Source organism: Heterodontus francisci, chromosome 26 (genome assembly GCF_036365525.1).
Source record: "Heterodontus francisci isolate sHetFra1 chromosome 26, sHetFra1.hap1, whole genome shotgun sequence".
Taxonomy (NCBI): Eukaryota; Metazoa; Chordata; class Chondrichthyes; order Heterodontiformes; family Heterodontidae; genus Heterodontus; species Heterodontus francisci.
This window is the reverse complement of record NC_090396.1, coordinates 52,096,323-52,118,359: the sequence shown is the minus strand read 5'-3', so window position 1 is coordinate 52,118,359 and position 22,037 is coordinate 52,096,323.

Genomic DNA, 22,037 nt, shown 5'->3' with positions numbered 1-22,037 from the left:
CTGGTTAAAGTGACATTATCTCATGAAAAAGGATTGACAAAGCATTTTCTTTTGTTTCAGGAGAGAGGAGACAGCAGAGGAGCCCTGTACCATTATTATCCTGATGGCATCAAAGTATGCATTTGGATGCAATTTAGGTCATAAAGTCATGCATTTCAAACCAATACTTGCCAAGCACTTTCTTAATGAGGATAATGGGGTATGCCTTCATTAGAGAAGAACTTTTCTCAAGCACCAATAGTTAGTCTGATAAATAGGGTAATTAATTACACATCAATGTACCCCAAAAATCAGCCATTTACTCAACATCAATGGGAAAATGTTGATTCTGAAAAAGAAATGCAGGAATGCTGCCTTTCCGAACTAAGTACTTATTGGTGTTACTAATACCTGAAAGGTAATGGACAAGATCTTCAAATCATTACATTATTCTGGTGTTAATATTTGTGAACATGGGCCACTCTCACTCCTATTTTCCCCATTAGATCCTGTTCCAACTGTTATTCCAACATTGCTCGTGTTGGAGAAAGTAAGCTTAACTGTGTTGCTGGCTGGATAATGAGCACTCACACTGCACATTTTACCCTGGGTACGAATAAGGATATAATTCTACTCAGTATTTCTTACTTACTCTACGTAGTAAGGAATATAGGTTAGATTTTCCACTGGCTGACCATGAATGGGCAACAGTGTGTAAATCAGCAATGGAGGCTTAGAAAAATGTTTGTTTTTTTAAATGAAGTGTACAGCTGGAACGGAGACAAGTTTTCACTTAGCTGTTAAGGCTTAGGAGGGAACAGTTCAGATTTGGCTCTGTTTCAATAACAGACTGTTCACTTTCCTCAAATTTAAACACATCAGGAGTAGAAACTTACCATGTCAAAAACAGAGTTTGAAACCGGTGTAAATATAGACGGGGTGATCACAGTATCTGTGCTTCGGCTGCAGTTTCTGATACAGAGAATGGAGCATCTATCATATTTTTTCTGTATTTGAAGAAAAAAGCCTTGGTGTTCTTCTTCAATGATTTGCTGCACTGGCAGAGCAAGACTGTTTGAGGCCTTTACTCATTCAATACAGTGTTCATAGTTGTGTGGAACGCTTTGCCACAGGGAGTAGTTGAGTCCGAGACCATTGCATCTTTTAAGGCAAGATTAGATAAACATTTGAAATAGAAGATACAGGGCTACAGGAGTGGGGTAGGAGGGGTGTTATCGGGGCGGTGTTGTTGATAGGAGAGCAGGGCAGCAGGATTAGTTTAGTATTACCCAAGAGTTGTCATGGACACAATGAAGAAAATTTAATCCCCCTGACCCACAGGGACCGGGTCAGTCAGAAAGTCATCGGGAACCTGCAATTTGAGAATCCCCCACATTTCACTCCACCACCTGCCAGTGACGTCACTGCTGGGTTCGCTGCCCTGATGTTAGCCAGATTGTTAGCAGACCTGAAGTGGGGGGGAATCAGGGGAGTGGGGGGCTGGTGGGTGGGGAGCTGGGTCGGTGAAGGGCACAAAAGCAATTAGGTCTGTGCCATGGGGGGGGGGGGGGGAGGTGGTGTTGATTGGATGGGCAAGGTGGGGTCGATCATATGGGCTGCCAATCCTTGCGGGGGAAGGCGGGGGGGGGGGGGGGGTGGTTGAGGTCAGGGGTCTCATGGTGGGGTGGTGATCAGAGACCGGCAGAGGGGTGAGGTAAGGTTGGAGGTTGGAGGTCAAGAGGCCGGGGAAGGGGGGAAAGCAGGCCTGGGGAGGAGTGTCAGAGGACATGGTGGGGGAATTGCAGGCATGGGAGGGGGAGGATTGAAGGTCTAGGGGTTGGGGATCAGAGGCCTTGGTGGGCAGATGGTTTTGCAGATCTGAAGGGGGGGGGGTGTCAGACGTTAGAGGCTGGTGAGTTGGGGAAGTGGGGGATTGGAGGCTGCAGGGTGGTGGTAGGGGGGGACTAAGTTCGAGGGATGTGCCCGATCGTGGAGGCAGGCACCTGGATCCAAGAGGTAGGTGAGAAGGCGCTTACCTCCTGAATCCACCAAGCCCTCGCCTTGATGAAGCTGCTGGAAAACCCGAGCGACAACAGTTAATGTTGAAAACCTGAATGACAACGAGGCTCGCAGCCTCGTTATCATATTTAAAGCACCAATCAGCCTCCTTGGAGCAGGTTTGTCAATGGCCCAGCTACCGGCACAGTTAAAGATGGAAATGGATGGGTTGGAGGTGAGTTTGGGACAGGAAACTGATTTCTGAGACCTTAACCTCCCACCGAGTGTGGCATCAAGGAGCCCTAGCAAATGAGTCAATGAGTATCAGGAGGAAAACTCTCCACTATTGGAGTTGTACCTAGTGCAAAGGAAGATGGTTTTGGTTGTTGGAGGTCAATCATCTCAGATCCAGGACATCACTGCAGGGGTTCCTCAGAGTAGTGTCCTAGGCCCAACCATATTCAGCTGCTTCATCAATGAGCTTCCTTCAATCATTAGGTCAGAAGTGAGGACGTTCGCTGATGATTGCATAATGTTCAACACCATTCGCGACTCCTCAGATACTGAAGCAGTCCATGTAGAAATGCAGCAAGACCTGGACAATATCCAGGCTTGGGCTGACAAGTGGCAAGTGACATTCGTGCCACACAAGTGCCAGGCAATGACCATCTCCAACAAGAGAGAATCTAACCATCTCCCTTGACATTCAATGGCATTACCATTGCTGAATCCCCCACTATCAACATCCTAGGGGCAACCATTGACCAGAAACTGAACTGGAGTAGCCATATAAATACCATGGCTACAAGAGCAGGCTAGAGGCTAGGAATACTGCAGCGAGCAACTCGTGTCCTGACTCCCCAAAGCCTGTCCACCATCTCCAAGGCACAAGTCAGGAGTGTGATGGAATACTCTCCACTTGCCTGGATGGGTGTAGCTCCAACAACACTCAAGTAGCTCGACACCATCCAGGACAAAGCAGCCCGCTAGATTGACACCCCATCCACAAACATCCACTCCCTCCACTACCGACACACAGTGGCAGTAGTGTGTACCATCAACAAGATGCACTGCAGCAATGCACCAAGGCTCCTTAGACAGCACCTTCCAAACCCGTGATCTCTACCAACTAGAAGGACAAGGTCAGCAAATGCATGGGAACACCACCACCTGCAAGTTCCCCTCCAAGTCACACACCATCCTGACTTGGAACTATATCACTGTTCCTTCACTGTCGCTGGGTCAAAATCCTGGAATTTCCTTCCCAACAGCACTGTGGGTGTGCCTACCTCACATGGACTGCAGCGGTTCAAGAAGGCAACTCACCTCCAGCTTCTCAAGGGCAATTAGGGATGGGCAATAAATGCTGGCCTGGCCAGTGATGCCCATATCCCATGAACGAATGAAAAAAAAACCTGACCCAAACCCACCTTTTTTTTTTAGGTTAAAATTCCTCCCAGTTGGCCAAATAGTCACCTGTGCCACAAGTATCAACGGTTCAGGAAACTAGGATGCACATCAACTGACCAGCTTACCGTTTAATGTCAGGAAAAGCTTGACTTCTGAAATGGCGTAGCAAGCCACTCAGTTGTATCAAACTGCTACAAAGAAAAGCAATATGGGTGTACTTACACCACATGGGCTACAGCGGTAAGAAGGCAAGCTCACTGCCGCCTTCTCAAGGTTCATTAGAAATGGACAATGCCTTGCCAGCGACACTCACATCCCAAGAACGAAGTTTTAAAAAGGCACATTAGCCATCTTCTCATTTCCATCAGTTAATAGTTAACTCAAATTCCCTTCGTAGCAATCTGCATCGACCAGTATTGTGTTTAATCCCTGCTCATAAATGACCTTTTTATCAACTTCAGCTCACCTTACTGCTGTTGCTATGTTTCATCCACGCTTCCCTGTGAGGTACATGAGAATTATCTTGCATTTCAAATTACGAGGAAGTTGAAAATAACTTCCACTCACAATCAAAATGATTCCACGCAGAAAATATTTGTGTTGGATATCAATGCTATCAATTAGCTAGACAATGTTTTCGACACTCTCAAAGTGCATCATGAAAAGCAAATGATACAATTCAGTGGATCCTCTTTATGGATGGTCTTGTGAGCTAACTAAAAGTTGTACCCTGTGAACACTGGCTAGAGTCCTAATTTCAGATAACTAATGGCAGTTCATACTTTTAAAAATGTCAATGCTAGAATATAAATATAAATACAATATAAATGCATTGCGGCATTTTAATTTAAAAAATATTAGTGTCTGTTGTATGAAAAAATAGATTGCCCGTTATGTGTGGGGACCATATATGGGCAGAGGGAGACTATCACTGCCATTATCCCTTTACTTATGAAGATACCAAGGCAGTTAAAATTCTGTTTACCTCTTCAAAGGATTCTGCTCACTTCAAAGAAGTCAAATGTATAAAGCAAGGAGCTTTTAGTGGTTAGCAGTTCTGTCGCAATGCTAATATATGATTGGATGCATCAAACTTTGCAAGTGGGTGGCTTAAATATTACTGTTCGAGACTTATTTCAAGAGTTAGCCTGAAGGAGGTTGGGAGAATAATGTACATTCATTCATCTGGGTTGTGTGAAATTAAGTCACTATTTGCAGCATAGGTACCTGACTATACCCTCATTTCTGTAAATCATTTTATTGTAAAATGTATGCAGAGGTCTTAGCCTATATAAAATGGATCTGGAGTTTGATTATTCCTCTTCTGGATTAACAGGAGCCCAACCTTCAGTGTTGCGTATTACTGCTAAATAGAGTAATTATTAGGCCTAGGCTGCACTAACTCATTACAGCAGTCAATGGTAGGTAGTTTTCAGATCATAGGGCTTGCAGTTCACTTATAGAAAGCATTGTCAGGCCATTGGCACAAGAAAGGAGAGCGTGTTAGAAAAATTATGAACTACAACAATTATATCCCCAGAATGCACCAGCATAAGTTTCAATCTATCCTTTGTATCATCTACTGCAGACCTTTCTGAATCAAAGCCTGAAAGGAAGGCAGAATGAGCACGACCTCTTCTTTGAGCTTGCATTATGAGGCAGTTTCAGAGACACTCACAGTGCAGAGATTATTGGTGGTAATTCATCGCTAACTTTAGCATACAAGTTCCACACCAGTGCTAACTGAGCATTCGGGGTATACAATCACCTAACACAGTATTCAAAATCCAAGCTACATAGTCACATTGTGCAGGAGTGTAATTGCATGCAATGATAATTAGTCATGGTCACGATATGTGTGACTCATACTTGAGTTGGGTAACCTCATTTTAGACAAATTGGGTAATGCATGCACCCATAAGATCACTTTTATCAATGTATTCATCCATTTGTTCAACTATGTGCCCTGATGTGTACATGGTATTAGCTGACCAAGCTGGTAGTACCAATGCTCGTGTCCTGGTTTTATCTTATTAAGCCTCAAGGCAAGCATACAATTATTGCGTTAAAAAGTTGGGATGTGGCAATGCTGACAAGGCCACATTTATTGTCCATCCCTAGCTGCCCTGAGAAGGTAGTGGTGGGCATTCTGCTTGAACTTCTGTAGTCCTTGTAATGGTGGTACCCCTACAAGGGGAATTTCAGGCTGATCCTGAGGGAATGAAGGAATGGTTATACAGGTCCATGTTAGGATGATGTGTGACATGCAGAGGAATTTGGCGATGATGGTGAACAACATATAGGACATAGTTTATTTATAGCCAGGACATGCAATTCCAGCAAATTGTTATTATTATCAAGCTTCAGCTGGAGACCCCAATGCACAACTTCACACATATGCCTACACAACCTGGCCAAAACTATGCTAAATGCTGCCATATGGCCAGTGATTTTAAAAATCCAGCACACAAGTTAATGGCAGCAATATGCTCAGACTGCTCAGGGTCACTGAGATAGGTAAACATGCTTTGTACGAACAGTGAGAGAGAAAAAAACAAATTAACCTTTTATGTAATAATTGTGTGTCTGGCACTGGCCGCCTTGTCCTTCGGTATATATTTTCCAAACTTTCTCTCAAAATCTCACCTATCTTAGAAATAAGTGGTAGGTCTTTTAAAATACAAATCAGGGCCTTAAGATATACATTGGATCCTGATTACAATATTGATGGACAACTGGCTGGTACAGGAGGAGAGGCTGCAAAAATGTATTTTCTGTGATATCCAATATTGTCGTGGCCTAGAGCTGGTGAGCAGCAGTGGGGCACTCTCAGCTCACCAGCAGCATGGTAATGCAGCCTGCCGCTTGCATATAACCAATTAACCACCTTGTAGTTAAAATCTACCCCAGAAACTCATGTTGGGTCTAGTTAGTCCATGACCCTTATTACCTTGAATAAACTCAATCTCATTGGATCTTGAAAACTAAGCAGAGTCAGGACTATTTCTTTGGCAAGTGCCAGGCAGTAAATAGTCTCATCCAGATAGGAATATTCCATAGTCCCTATATTCCATTAGTGCTTGAAGCTGTTCAGTACTTTGGCCAAGTGGCCAATCCTACAGCTGGCTATTAGACCATGGCAACCTTAAAAGCCACATCACATTTCCCCTGCATACTACTGGAACACACATACTTTCAGCAGAGGTTCTATGCCTGGCAGTTGTTTTTCCTTTCCTATCTCAGAAACGAGACCACCTATAAAGGGCACTCTTTTGCACCAGCTAAGATGACAAATGATGGATCAAATTTGAAATGATCCTGGTTGCATGGCTCAGTAGTGCACCACATGGCACATTTCGCCACGCAGCCTCGCTATTCAAGCAAAAATTTGGCATTGACTTGATGAATACCACATTTCCTGACTGTTGAAGCCACAACCTGGAAAAACCCATTCACCCAAATGAGACATCAAAATACGCAATAGAACATAAATTCCAGATAAAAGATTCACTGTCAGGTTAAACAATGACGAGTCTGGGCATAAAGGGAACTGGAGAATATTCATAAGGTCCAAATTACCAACTGGCAAACCCTTCCTACCCCACCCTCATCCCTCGTATCCAGGTACATCTCCCTGTTTGAATGAGTTCACTTTGAAACTGCGTATAACTGCAGCCCTCAAAAAAAAAATCCAGAAAACTATAAAATTTCCTTATTTTAATCCCAGTTGTCCTTTAATACTAAATTTGTAACAATATTCCTTTTTTCCCTTGCCTTTTAAAAGGAGCTCTGTCATCATGATTTCTCCTACATGGTACAGCAGCAACCAATTGTAAACCTCACGGACTGACTCTATTTATCAAAGTGTTAGGGCTGCAACTCTGTGTACTAATATTGAAAAGTTTAAATTTAATGGAACTTCCAAATATTTCCATCGTTGAGTACAGAAGATTTTGACAGTTTCCATTAAAGTCATTCCACATCAGTGGATGCACTTGATTAGGCAAAATAGCTCTCTTGGCTCATCCTGAAAATGGGGCTATCACAAAGTATTCCATGTGGCTGTCAAAAATTGCTGAGACTAACCACTGGAGGTGTTTGAATTTCACATTCAGAAAAGGGTTTGTGACCTGAGTTAAGCTGCACAACATTCAACTGACCAATGCATCCTTTTATCCATTAGAGCTGAGGAAGCAGTGAAATAAAACATAAAACGTGAAAGACGTTTCTCTGATAACCCCAAGCTGATCTTCTGTCACTCTTTTCTCTGTTGACTAGGTGGTGTAAGTTGAAGTGTTTCAAAGAGTCACGCTGTTGTCAGTCCTGAGGTTTTTAGCTGGTTCATGATGTTTCCAGGATGGATGCAAACTGCAGCTCAATCGTGCTTCAGGCATGTTGCTGACTTTCTTGCAAAAAAGATAGTGGGCTGAGCAGACAGAGAAAATATATTGACTAGTTTGTTGGTATGCATTAAATATGCTAATATCACAGTAGACTGTTTCCTGTTCTATAACAAATAAAACCCCTACCATCATTTCAATTAGCAAGAATGTTACTTTTAGCTTAAGTATCATGATGCCCTCCACCTCAGTGTGTTTTTATTTGAGCTGAGCCTCATCAGTCCAAGAACCCAGGACTATGGCTTACAAATTATAGACAGAGTGCAACATCTTATTGACCAGTCCATCGATTTCCATTAAAATAAAAGCAAAATACTGCAGATGCTGGAAATCTGAAATAAAAACAGAAAGTGTTGGAAATGTTCAGCAGGTGAGGCAGTATTTGTGGAGAAAGAAGCCAAGTTAATGTTTCAGGTCTGTGACCTGTGATGAAAGGTCATTATTCAGCCTTTCTACTCCTCCCCTCGAAGAACGCAAGTTTCAAAACTGTGCATTATACAGGTTATGATGATCTTTTGAACTTTTGGAACTGGACACTCAACACTCCCTCACATCGTAGAAGTGCCAGTCAACAGCATCTCAGAATAGTGGAAACGTAGCACCGATTTCTGACAAAAAAAGTGATGGATTAAAAAGGGCTGACTACTGCCCAAGAACTTTAAAGTAAAATGCAAAAAAAATAATGTGCAACAAAACACAGGAATAAAATATCAGGAGCATTAATGCTGCCAAAGAATTATTAAGAGCACTGAATACTATTTTGTCAAACTCAGGATAGTCTGTAGCATTGAGAAACTCAAATTTTAGGCTTACAGCCAATAAGCAGTCTGAGAAGATGATTTACAACAATCATTACTTATTTTGTAAGCAGCCATATGCATGAAGAAAAGTTGCTTTGTTCATACAGGAAACCCATAGCATTTCCTGTATTCTGCCTTGTCCACTGTAGATTAAATATTGTTATTTCCTAATGCTTGGCTGCAGCTTTGGATCTTTCAGTTCATTGGTCATGTATGTGCTGTTTTGGCCGAATTGATGTTTTTATTTCTTTTATCTGGTCATGTAAGTTCCTAAAATAACATACAAACTTTTGTGTTTAGAATTAATTCATAAACTCTTTCAACAGAACTATAGACAGAAGTGAATATATATTCATGAATATTGGATGAAAGGAAATATAAAATGAAGAAACTTGTGCCTTTAATTATCATTGCCATGAATTGTCATTTGATGGAAATAAAAGACGTGCATGATGCTGAGACTAGTCAAGAATTCACTCAACAATACAACACATCAACAGCTTCTTATTATGTTGTTCATCTGCATTAAAGCTCTCTTTGTATTGTCTAAATGTTTAATTATTTAGCCATTACAAAGAATCTCTACGGAACTCCAGAATAGTAAAAACAAGTCATCTGAGTAGAATCAGTCCCTGAAGGAACAAGGAATAGTTTCCTTCAAAAACACCATTCAAAAAATTGTATTATCAAAACGAGCTTTCAGACACAAAAACGTCTGGAAAGCGCAAGGCTGAAATAGTCAAGACCACAACAGTAAATTGTCACTTAACATTTATTAAGTTCTAAAGGAGCACAATCTGTAGTAATGTAGGTTTAGCAATTTTTATAATTCTGTGGTTTTAATATTTTGTTGAAAGCAGGAATGTAGCATATAGCACTCATTTTGATCATGGCTCGAAAGCTACAGACACTAGCTGTATTCAAAAATAGAGGGAATAATAATGGCCAGTAATAGTGCAGCTACCTTGCGCCAGAGAAGGACGATGGTAAGTCAAGGACAGAGGGGGACTATAGCATTCAGAACATTATTTTGTAAAGTCAATATTTACTTTTATCATATTGTTCAAGCATGAAATACAAAGCCTGAAACCTTCAATAATATTCAATGTCTCCAGGACTATGGGCGTGTATGGAATGTGTGATGTGTGTGACAGCTTTCATAAATGTGAGATCCTACTGGGAATGTTGAGCTATGACACTCTCTGCAGAAGCAAAATACAATTGGCACCACTGAGATGCTCCACATCTTCTTCTTCTTCTTCTTTGGCCTCCTTGTCTCGAGAGACAATGGGTAAGCACCTGTGCAAATTAACCTCCAAACCTAAAGAGAGGTCAGGAGCAATTGATTCTGAGTTCTATCAATGAATTATGAATACAGCATAAAAATTCCTACAATCTCTGCAACCTTTAAATTAGATCCATCTGAATGTTTGAATCATTAATTTTCTAAATCATATGAATTGTGATATCATTGGATACTGAAAACATAACCTATTGCAGCCGAATAATGATTTTATGGTTAGTGTAACAATGCTTCCATGGCTTCATTGTATAAACTATACAAAAATTTTGCTAAAACAGCAGAAGTTGTGAATGAACATCCTGCGCTGTGCTAGGATATTGAAGCCTTCTGAGGGATCTTATCTGAGCTCATTCATCTGATCTGCACAATTCATCCTCAAGACAGTAGGTGGTTGTCTGTTAAAAGTATTTACAAGGTTTTCTATCATCCAGTAACAGAATTCCATTACTAAGATCCATCTATGGCTTTGGCCTCTTCAAGTTGCATTTTTGTTAATCCAGAGACGTACCAGAGCCAGGAAGCTGGTTTAAACTTGGCTTGGTTTTGAATGGGCTTTCTTGACTTGAGTTCATATGAGCTCATTTTGTCAAAGAGAAAGAAAACAGAGCTCCTTCCTGGACAGATAACAAATTCTAGCAGCTAGAAGTGATCAAGTCATGACAAGGTTAAAGAGTAGCTTTGTATATATTAAGGTTTATCCGTAAACATTGGCAGGGTTCAATAGAGACAACTCATTAAAGTTGTTGCTTACATGCAATTTAGATGAATATCAAATTAAAGCAAGAATGATTTGTACAGTGATAATTAAATGCCATATTTTAAAGCAAATATGGAAAGACCTCAGTTTTCACATTGGACTGTACTGAGCTGTTACTAATGTTGGCATCAGTTACAAAATGTGGCAAATATAGAAGTGAGCAGATACAGTGCATCCGCCTCCCTCCTGTCACCCCACCATTGGTGGCCATGTCTTTAGTCGTCTCAGCCCCATGCTCTAGAATTCTTTCCCTAAACTCCTCTACCTCCCTCTTTCCCTTTAAGACCATCCTTCAAACCCACTTTTTGACCAGGTTTTGGTCACCCCTCCTGTTATTGCCTTTGTTGGCTCAGCATCTAATTTTTGATTACATTTCTGTGGAGCATTTTGGGGTATTTTTTCTATGTTAGAGGTGTTATATAAATCCAAGTTGTTGAAATATAATTTTAAAGGGGCAGTCTTCAGGAACATGCTCAGCAAAACTTTTCTTGAAGAAATGACTTGGATTTATATAAAGTAAAACGGAAAGTCTTGCATTTACCTTGTGCTTTTCATGACCTCTGGCATGCTGTTCTTCAGATAGTGCCACGGAATCTTTTATGGCTACCTGAAAGAGTAGGCATGGCCTCGGTTTAAACATCTCATTTGAAAGACAGCACCTTTAATCGTACAGCACTCCCTCAGTACTGCCCTGGAGTGTCAGTCTTGACAACATACTCAAATCTCTAAAATGGGGGTTGAACCCACAACCTTCTGACTTAGAGACAAGAGCACTGAGCCAAAGCTGACACTTCATCAGTTACTTAAATGTGCTAAAATACATCATTGAATTTTCATAGCATGTTATGATGAAAATTATTCTGTTCAGATTTCCCTCCCTTACCACTTTTCCATGAAAAATCTTTAAGTAACACCATAAACACAGTGAATTTTAAATGATCTTTAAATAAGTTCTTTACATTGTTTAGAGCATAAGATGAACATAGCTGCAAAACAATCAGTGCACACTCCTGTACTGCAGGCATCAGATGTCTTCAGTACAGTGAAAAACTCTGCTACTAAACACTACATTAAATATACTGAAGATGAAATAAACACAGAGGTTTCGATAAACGTGGCAGTAGCTTGGTCTGTAATTATATCCAAAAATATATGTCTGGTATTTCACTGTATGTGCTCACTGGCACCAGATTAAATTAGATTAGAGATTTAATTAAAATGTAAAATCAGTTATCCTTGTTGGCTGCACCCACTACCTCACTCCTCCAGATCAAAGAGTCTCCTCACCCTAGACAAGACAATCACAGTACACAGTCTAAGAGAGATGAAACACTATGGAAATCCCCATACCAGATTTCAATAGTTATACTATTTCAGATTTAGGATAGCCTATGCTGTTACACTGTTTATCTGCAGGCCACTGTTTTAAACAACCAAACTTTCTAAATTCTTCTGCAAGCCAATACAGTGGACAGTGTAATGCAACTCTGGAATCGCTCAGATATCTTATCCCTGACTGGACAGTGTCCTTTCTTGATTCATTCCTGCACTAAAGAGCTTCAAGTTGAGCCTAAAAGAAACTTACACAAGTCATTTAAGAGCTGGTCAGAAAGTTACAGTGCAGCAGAAACTAGAACCCCTCAGCTTATTTTCACTAAAGAAAAGCTTAATGATGAAAGATACTTTATCTGAATGTTTGATTTTGCCTTTTAAAATAAATTTAGTGCGGATGTTACATGAACTTATCAAGATATCATCTATAAGGTTCTTGCTGAATAACTTCTATTACCAAACTTTAGATAGTAGCATGAATGAAATATAGATTACTTTTTCACCCATACACTAGTAATTTAGCCTTATGGTAAGTTTTAAATGATTAAACCACTTTAGCTCTCCCTTCGATGTAGGGTTTCCATCATAACTGGATTGGCTGAGATTTGGTGCAACTAACCCATGTAAAAGGAATTTAAAATGTGAATTGTGTGACCATGTTTGAATGGTGCCCCCTGCTGCTTGATTTCAGAACTCCATTACCAGCAGTCCTGCTGGAGCCAGCCCAGGTCCAGCTGAATGTGTAGAATTAAACAGTCTGCACACAACAAAACTGTGGTGGGGTGGGGAGGGGAGGGAAGCTTCAGCTTGTTTCGGCTAGTTATGTGCTCAGGTTCCAGCGCAATCTGGGTGGTATCAGCCAAACCATCCCAAAAGAGTGGGAAATTTAAAATATAGCTGAGTTACGCTTGACACCACTTGCGCTCATGTTTTCCGCAATCATTTATGCTGCTTCAAGATTCAATTAGCTTGAATCAGACCCCACCCACAAATTGCAAGATTCGACAGAATGCGCTGGTTAGGGAAGGCTCCAAATTGCACTCATTGGCTGGAATTTTACACCCCCCCCAAACGAGCAGGCTGGTGGGGGTTGCGTCACATTGAGTGGGACACGGGGGGGGGGGGGGTGGGGTGCAGTTCCCGACCCCCTCCCGCCCCTGTTGCCAATTTACGTAGGGCAGCATCGAGAAACGGCCCGCCCACCCCAGGCCAATCAAGGCCCTTAAGTGGCCAATTAACTGGCACTTAAAGGCCTCTGCCCGCCGCCGCGGGTATTTTATCCTAGGCTGGCAGGTGACTGAGGCCTCAAAAAGCCCACCTGATGAAACCAGGTGGCCTTCTCACAGGCTGGTGGTGGCGTTCCTGATCGGGCACCCTGTGCCCCACAGAGGTCCGACCCTGAAGCCTCAACCGCCCCCAAAGCACAACACTCGCCCGCCTCCCTTGCCTCACTGGGACCCGACTGATTGTCCCCGGGGAGGCCCGAAAAACTTACCTTTTTTCCGGGGCCGTCCATCTTCTTCCAAAGGCTGGGTGTAGTCCCAGCAGTGGCCACTGCTGCCAGTGGTGTTACTGGGACTAAGAGCTGCTGGCCCGCTGATTGGCTGGCAGCTCCATTAGGCGGAACTTCCTGCCTCAAGGAGGTGGCAGTCTCGTCCAAGACCGCATTTTACGCTCCCCAGGCCCGGCAGAGGCGGGTTTGCCACCGACTTTGCAGCTGGTGGACGGGCCCCCACCGCCCAACGAAAAATTCCGGCTATTTTCTTAGTCCACTCGTACTAGTAGGCACATTTTAAAAGGCTTTTAATGTCATAAATTATTTAATTTACCAGGAAACTGACTAAATGTACACCAATGGAACTATCAAATGATTCAATATAGTTTTTTTTAAAAGTCATTTTCCATGATTTTTAAATTAGGCTAGTCACAGATGGAGAACCAGGGACACTAATTTAAAATGCTTATTTTTGATGACAAACCCATTTTCACCTACTTTACTAAAATTGCACCCAGTTTATCATTCTTCAATACCATGGAATACTTCTCAATGCAAAGACAAAAAGGAAATAATTACTTTGTATTACGATTGTGCTGGTTCATGGAAGAATTTACATTAGTGATTATGCATGTCAATTTTTATAGAAATTTTGGGTGCAATTTCCCAATTGAGCGCAAAGCAGAAACTCAACATTCTTACACCATCAGCTCCAACATGGCAGCATTTAAAAAGAAAATTGGTGGCCATTTTTAAAAACAATGACCAATATATACTTTTAGAAATAATTCCACTCCAGGTACTTTGGGCCTTTGCAGCACAGTAGTATGCACAAATTACCACACATAGGCATTTTCTGGCTTTTCACAATTAAAAACAAATTCAATTTTCTCTAAAGGCAGGAATCTTTTTGCTTTTTCACTTTTATTTTATAAGTTGTCATCAATGTCATCGGGAGAGAGAGAAACAAATTATGGCCTTTGTAAAGCCAGCCTAAAGTCAAGCCCAGTCTCAAGAAATAAACTGTAGGGGTTTGTAATTTAAAACCGAGTCGTATGATGATGCAGTTTGAAAGCCTTGTATAGCGTGTGCAGCATTTATATTATGGTGTGGCCAGTGTAGTCCCATCCATTGGAGACTGTTCTAACTTGAAGACCCTCACCGGGAAGCTCTTGCATTTCTGATTAGAGATTAAAATGTGGTGAATGCTTCAAGCAAAATGTATCCATCTTAATCAGAACCAGCAATTTGTCACCAAATACAACACTTTTTCAATTTGCTTCTTTTCAAATTGATTTAAATAATGTCACTTGCAAGTTTTTGTGGGTTGAGGTGGGGGAGAGGGAAGATTCATACCTGGAACAAAGCGGTCTGATGTAACACATTTCGATCTGCTTGGTGCAATGGAATGCCACATCAGCAACAGATATTAAACAGAAATAGAATAAAAGATGAAAATCAGGAAGTAGGAATTATTAAAAGTAAAAGGTGAAGTGAGTGTGTGATAACCTAATTCACTGAGGGCATTGGTACAAGTCATGTTATCAATTTTATAGGTTAGCTTCCAAAATTCATTAATTCATGTAATCAGTTATTACTACACGTGTGATCGAAGTCGTATTTAATAATTAAGGGCACAACTCTGTTACAGCTTCCTTAGTGAATAGTAGTCTAAAAAAGCCATGTTGCTCAAACAAATCCAGATAATAGTATAACTGTAGATCTGGATTTGAGAGTAATGGCGACTGCAGGCTCTCCGTGTGGTGTAACTTCATCTGCCTGACATCCCTCCTTTCCACTTTCTCTAATTAACAAATAAGATGGGATTCCCTTAGAGAAATCTGTAGTGCTGACATAAATGCACCAACTGAAAATGGCAGTGGCAACAAACTTGGTGTAAAACAGTCTTAAAAAGGTGGTTTTAAGTAAATAGGCTAATGGAAAAACATTGAAAAAGCACTCTTTTTCTGAAGGCTCAACAATAGATGCCCTCTAACACCCATCTTCCTATCAGCAACCAGCAATGTTATCTAGGTGAGCTGATCGCCCGTCGGATTCCTGGCATTGACACCAGGAATCTGTGGATGTGCTCATTTGCATGTAATAAATTAACTATTCAGTCACAGACATAGGGCAGTTCAAGTCCAAAACTGTCACACAAGCAGGTGAGCACTTATCTCCTGATCACATCTGTTCATCACTCATCAGGCACCAGCCAGAGTCAGATGAGTTTATCAATTCTTAGTCAGATGGCCAAGTAAATTGATCATTGGAGTATCAAACCATATCTTGTCTAACAGGTTTACACCAGGGCAGGGTAACCCATCGTTGTTAACATCCTGAATGTACACACTGACTTATTCACAGATTCCTTAAATAAATTATTTTCCAAATGTAACAACAGTTCAGGTTGTATTCTACTCAGTTGAACTATGCTTGAGTACATTCGCCTTTTAGTATTGGATCAAACTGAGTGTTAAGTTAAGTTCTCCCCTCCTCGCGATGTGGGATGCAGATTCACATGCCCCATTGGCTCCAGCACCTCACTCAAGTGATTGATATTATGAGTGATCACTGGCAGGAAGTAACAGTCAGTTATTTAAGAAGCCAGAAAAGATGACAACTCAGTGACAAAGTGTGCCACAAACCACCATGAAGACTTGAATACCCAAAAGCATGATGTTCACTTTTGACTGGTTCTAGGGCATTGACGAGGATTGATTGAATCCACTCTTCTGACCCATGAGCACTGTGACGCTATAAGTTACACTTCACTCATTGACTGATCTGAAAACCTGAGCATTACTGGGATCATAACCATTCAACACCAAAAGTTACCCCAGGTTCCATCAACAATTATAAATTATAATTAAGTGATATCTTCTAGTAATCTTTAAAGCCAGTTACTCAAATCCTGGGGAGAAACTAAGCTGATTTATGACTTTGAATTTCAAGGTAATTTTCCTTTGCATCACAATTTGTGAAAAGAAGTAATGAAAACCTTAAGTAATGTATTAGGAATCTTTGTTTTAAAAGGATTTCAGTGGTCTTCATGCTGGTTTCCCTCTTTGCTTGAAAATGATTGCAAGAGTTTGATGAATAGTAAAGTAGCATTATTAGGTTCTCTCTGTTTAATTTAAATGGCTTTTGCATTAAAGCCTGATAAAGAAGGGAAAGGCCTCCTATAGATCTGCATTTGGTGTGTGAATTGAAGAGATTCACTTCTTTTGGGCCTCCTTATCTTGAGAGACAATGGATACGCGCCTGGAGGTGGTCAGTGGTTTGTGAAGCAGCGCCTGGAGTGGCTATAAAGGCCAATTCTAGAGTGACAGGCTTTTCCACAGGTGCTGCAGAGAAATTTGTTTGTCGGGGCTGTTGCACAGTTGGCTCTCCCCTTGCGCCTCTGTCTTTTTTCCTGTCAACTACTAAGTCTCTTCGACTCACCGCATTTTAGCCCCGTCTTTATGGCTGCCCGCCCGCTCTGGCGAACGCTGGCAACTGACTCCCACGACTTGTGATCAATGTCACAGGATTTCATGTCGCGTTTGCAGACGTCTTTATAGCGGAGACATGGACGGCCGGTGGGTCTGATACCAGTGGCGAGCTCGCTGTACAATGTGTCTTTGGGGATCCTGCCATCTTCCATGCGGCTCACATGGCCAAGCCATCTCAAGCGCCGCTGACTCAGTAGTGTGTACAAGCTGGGGACGTTGGCCGCCTCGAGGACTTCTGTGTTGGAGATACGGTCCTGCCACCTGATGCCAAGTATTCTCCGGAGGCAGCGAAGATGGAATGAATTGAGACATCGCTCTTGGCTGACATACGTTGTCCAGGCCTCACACATATTCGATTAGATTAGAGATACAACACTGAAACAGGCCCTTCGGCCCACCGAGTCTGTGCCGAACATCAACCACCCACTTATACTAATCCTACACTAATCCCATATTCCTACCAAACATCCCCACCTGTTCCTATATTTCCCTACCACCTACCTATACTAGTGACAATTTATAATGGCCAATTTACCTATCAACCTGCAAGTCTTTTGGCTTGTGGGAGGAAACCGGAGCACCCGGAGAAAACCCACGCAGACACAGGGAGAACTTGCAAACTCCACACAGGCAGTACCCGGAATCGAACCCGGGTCCCTGGAGCTGTGAGGCTGCGGTGCTAACCACTGCGCCACTGTGCCGCCCTAGCTGCCATAGATCAAGGTACTGAGGACACAGGCCTGATACACTCGGACTTTTGTGTTCCGTGTCAGTGCGCCATTTTCCCACACTCTCTTGGCCAGTCTGGACATAGCAGTGGAAGCCTTTCCCATGCGCTTGTTGATTTCTGCATCTAGAGACAGGTTACTGGTGATAGTTGAGCCTAGGTAGGTGAACTCTTGAACCACTTCCAGAGCGTGGTCGCCAATATTGATGGATGGAGCATTTCTGACATCCTGCCCCATGATGTTTGTTTTCTTGAGGCTGATGGTTAGGCCAAATTCATTGCAGGCAGCCGCAAACCTGTCGATGAGACTCTGCAGGCACTCTTCAGTGTGAGATGTTAAAGCAGCATCGTCAGCAAAGAGGAGTTCCCTGATGAGGACTTTCCGTACTTTGGACTTCGCTCTTAGACGGGCAAAGTTGAACAACCTGCCCCCTGATCTTGTGTGGAGGAAAATTCCTTCTTCAGAGGACTTGAACGCATGTGAAAGCAGCAGGGAGAAGAAAATCCCAAAAAGTGTGGGTGCGAGAACACAGCCCTGTTTCACACCACTCAGGATAGGAAAGGGGTCTGATGAGGAGCCACCATGTTGAATTGTGCCTTTCATATTGTCATGGAATGAAGTGATGATACTTAATAGCTTTGGTGGGCATCCAATCTTTTCTAGTAGTCTGAAGAGACCACGTCTGCTGACGAGGTCAAAGGCTTTGGTGAGATCAATGAAAGCAATGTAGAGGGGCATCTGTTGTTCACGGCATTTCTCCTGTATCTGACGAAGGGAGAACAGCATGTCAACGGTCGATCTCTCTGCACGAAAGCCACACTGTGCCTCAGGGTAGACGCGCTCGGCCAGCTTCTGGAGCCTGTTCAGAGCGACTTGAGCAAAGACTTTCCCCACTATGCTGAGCAGGGAGATTCCACGGTAGTTGTTGCAGTCACCGCGGTCACCTTTGTTTTTATAGAGGGTGATGATATTGGCATCGCGCATGTCCTGGGGTACTGCTCCCTCGTCCCAGCACAGGCAAAGCAGTTCATGTAGTGCTGAGAGTATAGCAGGCTTGGCACTCTTGATTATTTCAGGGGTAATGCTGTCCTTCCCAGGGGCTTTTCCACTGGCTAGAGAATCAATGGCATCACTGAGTTCTGATTTGGTTGGCTGTATGTCCAGCTCATCCATGACTGGTAGAGGCTGGGCTGCATTGAGGGCAGTCTCAGTGACAGCATTCTCCCTGGAGTACAGATCTAGATAGTCCTCAACCCAGCGGTCCATTTGTTTGTGTTGGTCAGTGATTATGTCCCCTGATTTAGATTTGAGGGGGGCGATCTTCTTGATGGTTGGCCCAAGAGCTCTCTTCATGCCATCATACATTCCTCTGATGTTTCCGGTGTCTGAGGCCAGCTGAATATGACTGCATAGGTGTTGCCAGTAGTCGTTTGCGCAGCGCCTGGCTGTTCTTTGTGCAGTGCTTCTGGCTGCTTTAAGTGCTGCGGATGTTAAATCGCTGGGAGATTCACTTACTCTACAGTAAGACATCCACATCACCTGTAATGCTGGATTGACAATGCCACATGCACAAAGCATATCTATTCACTGTTGCTGTTAGTTATCCAACCAAGGCACAAATGTTTCTTTTTATTGCCTACAAAAGATACGTCAAAGCTACTGGCTTGAATGACATCTACCCACACACAATCACTATCACGACAGTATCATTTTGTTTAGTAAATGCAAACACTCTGTCACTTGGCAACAAAATGTTTGGCATGCAGCCAACTGTTTTATACACTTGCTATTAGCCAGTACAAAACTGCCCTATGGACTGATTCCAGTCCTGCATTACTAAAAGCGGTGAAATAATCTTCCACACGTTCATTTAAGTGTCACCAGTAGAATATTTTTTCTTTCATTAAGTTTGGAAAAATAAGAATTACTGCTTGGTCTCGAGTGACATTTTACTCTCGCCAAGTAACTCTCCATTTATCTCAATCTCTATTTCATTCCTCACTATCACTGTCATAGTATTGAGGACACTTTCTTTTGATGTCATTTGTGTGTGAGTCACAGAATCACAGAATGGTAACAGCACAGAAGGAGGCCTTTGGACCCATTGTGTCCGTTTTGGCTCTCTGCAAGAGCAACTCACCTAGTCCCACTACCCCACCCTTTCACGTTAGCCCTGCACATTTTTTCTCTTCAGATAATTATCCAATTCCTTTTCGTAAGCCACGATTGAATCTGCCGCCACCACTGTCTCAGGCAGTGCAGTTCAGATCCTAACCACTTCCTGCCTAAAAAATGTTTTTCCTCATGTCACTGTTGATTCTTTTGGCATTCAGCTTAAATCTGGCTCTGGCTCTGGATCCGGGTTATTGTCATAATGTTTATGCAAGTCTGTACTTTATTCAGTCTCCTCTATCCTTAGCATGTCTTCAACTTGTATGTCAAAAGCAAAATGATGCAGATGCTGGAAATCTGAATGAAAAACAGAAAATACTGGAAATACTCAGCAGGTCTGGGAGCATCTGTGGAGAGAGAAACAAAGTTAATGTTTCAGGTCTGTGACCTTTCATCAGAACTGAATTCAATTGCCTGCAATAGAACTGAGTATCAGATGCTGTGTATAACGGGCAGCAGATCCGATACCACCCATTTACCCTACCGCCCGACACGAATTTCTCGCTCTTTATCTCTCTCTATCTGCCTGTGCCCGGATGTCTCTTTCTTTATGTAAACCTCCCAGTCTGTAAGCCCATCATGTACTTCCTTTAATCTTCTCTCATTTTGTGTTTTTTTTACCTTTTGAATCTGCATTTCTCCTTTTATTTGGTTTCTGAATTTTCTTTGACACTTGTTCTGTTTTCCTGGTACTCCATTTTCGCTTTGCTTTCCGACTTCACTTTTTGTTCTAATTTCCTAAACTCATCTCAATGAACAACGCTTGGTGGGAGGGGAGATAATTGTCACATTGCAGAAGACTGAGAATAAGTAGGCTAGGCATTTTGACATGCAGTGGTGCCCAAAGTTGAGGAGCGAGGGGTTTCATGGACCAGTTGGGATTTAATTGTGAGGATGGCTTATAAGGAAGGGGAGACTTGTGTCCATGAAAACAGAAAATCTGAGTGGCTGAGACCTTGGGTCAGAATAGGGAAGCCATTCTGATTGGTCAGAATAGAAAATTAATACAAAAGTGAAATAATAAATATGGAAATAGGGCAAAAATATTGGGTAGCTATGCATTTTTAAGACGACTGTCTTTCTGTTCTTGTGGAATCAATTGTTGGGATGTGATTGGTCAGTGGAGGCAATATGATCACAGAGACCAATCAGAAACTTTACTATATCATATTCTTAAAGACCTGAAACTCTGAATATTAATGGCTCTGTACATCTATATTAAATTAATGCCTTTGACAATATGATGAGTGAAGCAGAAGCAAAGTTGACCTGTTAACAAAAATACGTCTTCTTAGCACTAAATTAGATTTTGACAGTGAATAGATTAATGAAATGTACCAGACATAACCAATTATAAAATGCAATCTTTACTAAAATACATGATTGGAATGTTGAGCACTGGGTGTTTGGCCTTGTTAATCTCTGAAGGAAAAACTTCTTTGCAGTGGAAGCTTAAGGAGAATAATTTTCAGAATATCTATCATGCAGCTACATACAGCAGCACCTACCAATGGTCATTTGTACCCCATGGTTTTTATTTAAACTCTATTTGTAAAGTTATTTTCTTTCCCCTTTAGGTCCATCCTTTTCCCTTCAAAACAGTACTCCCCCCCTCCCCGCCCCACCCCCAGGACAAGCAGGTGATCTGCTGGCTAGTCCCCGATGGCATGTTTTTAACTGGCTGTTTAGCCTGGCTAACTTACCCGCACTTTTTCACTGTGCAGCAAGTGGTACCTCCCTCTGCCTGACACCTTCTCTAAAGGTTCCACTGAGTTTGTGGTAAGTTAATTCCTTGTAATCTTACTCCTACTGCAATGTGTTGGTAGCAGAATATTTGTGTTGCAATATCTATTGGAAATTTTAAATAAATATTAATCATTCTCAGGTTGTGGGCATTGCTGGTAAAGCCAGAATTTATTGCCCATCCTTAGTTGCCCTGAGAAAGCTCTTTGATACAATTGAATAGCTTGTTAATCCACTTCAGAGGGCAGTTAAAAGCTAACCACATTATTTATTTATTTATTATTTTATTTTATTTATTTGGAGATACAGCACTGAAACAGGCCCTTCGGCCCACCGAGTCTGTGCCAACCAACAACCACCCATTTATACTAACCCTACAGTAATCCCATATTCCCTGTCACCTTCCTACACTAGGGGCAATTTACA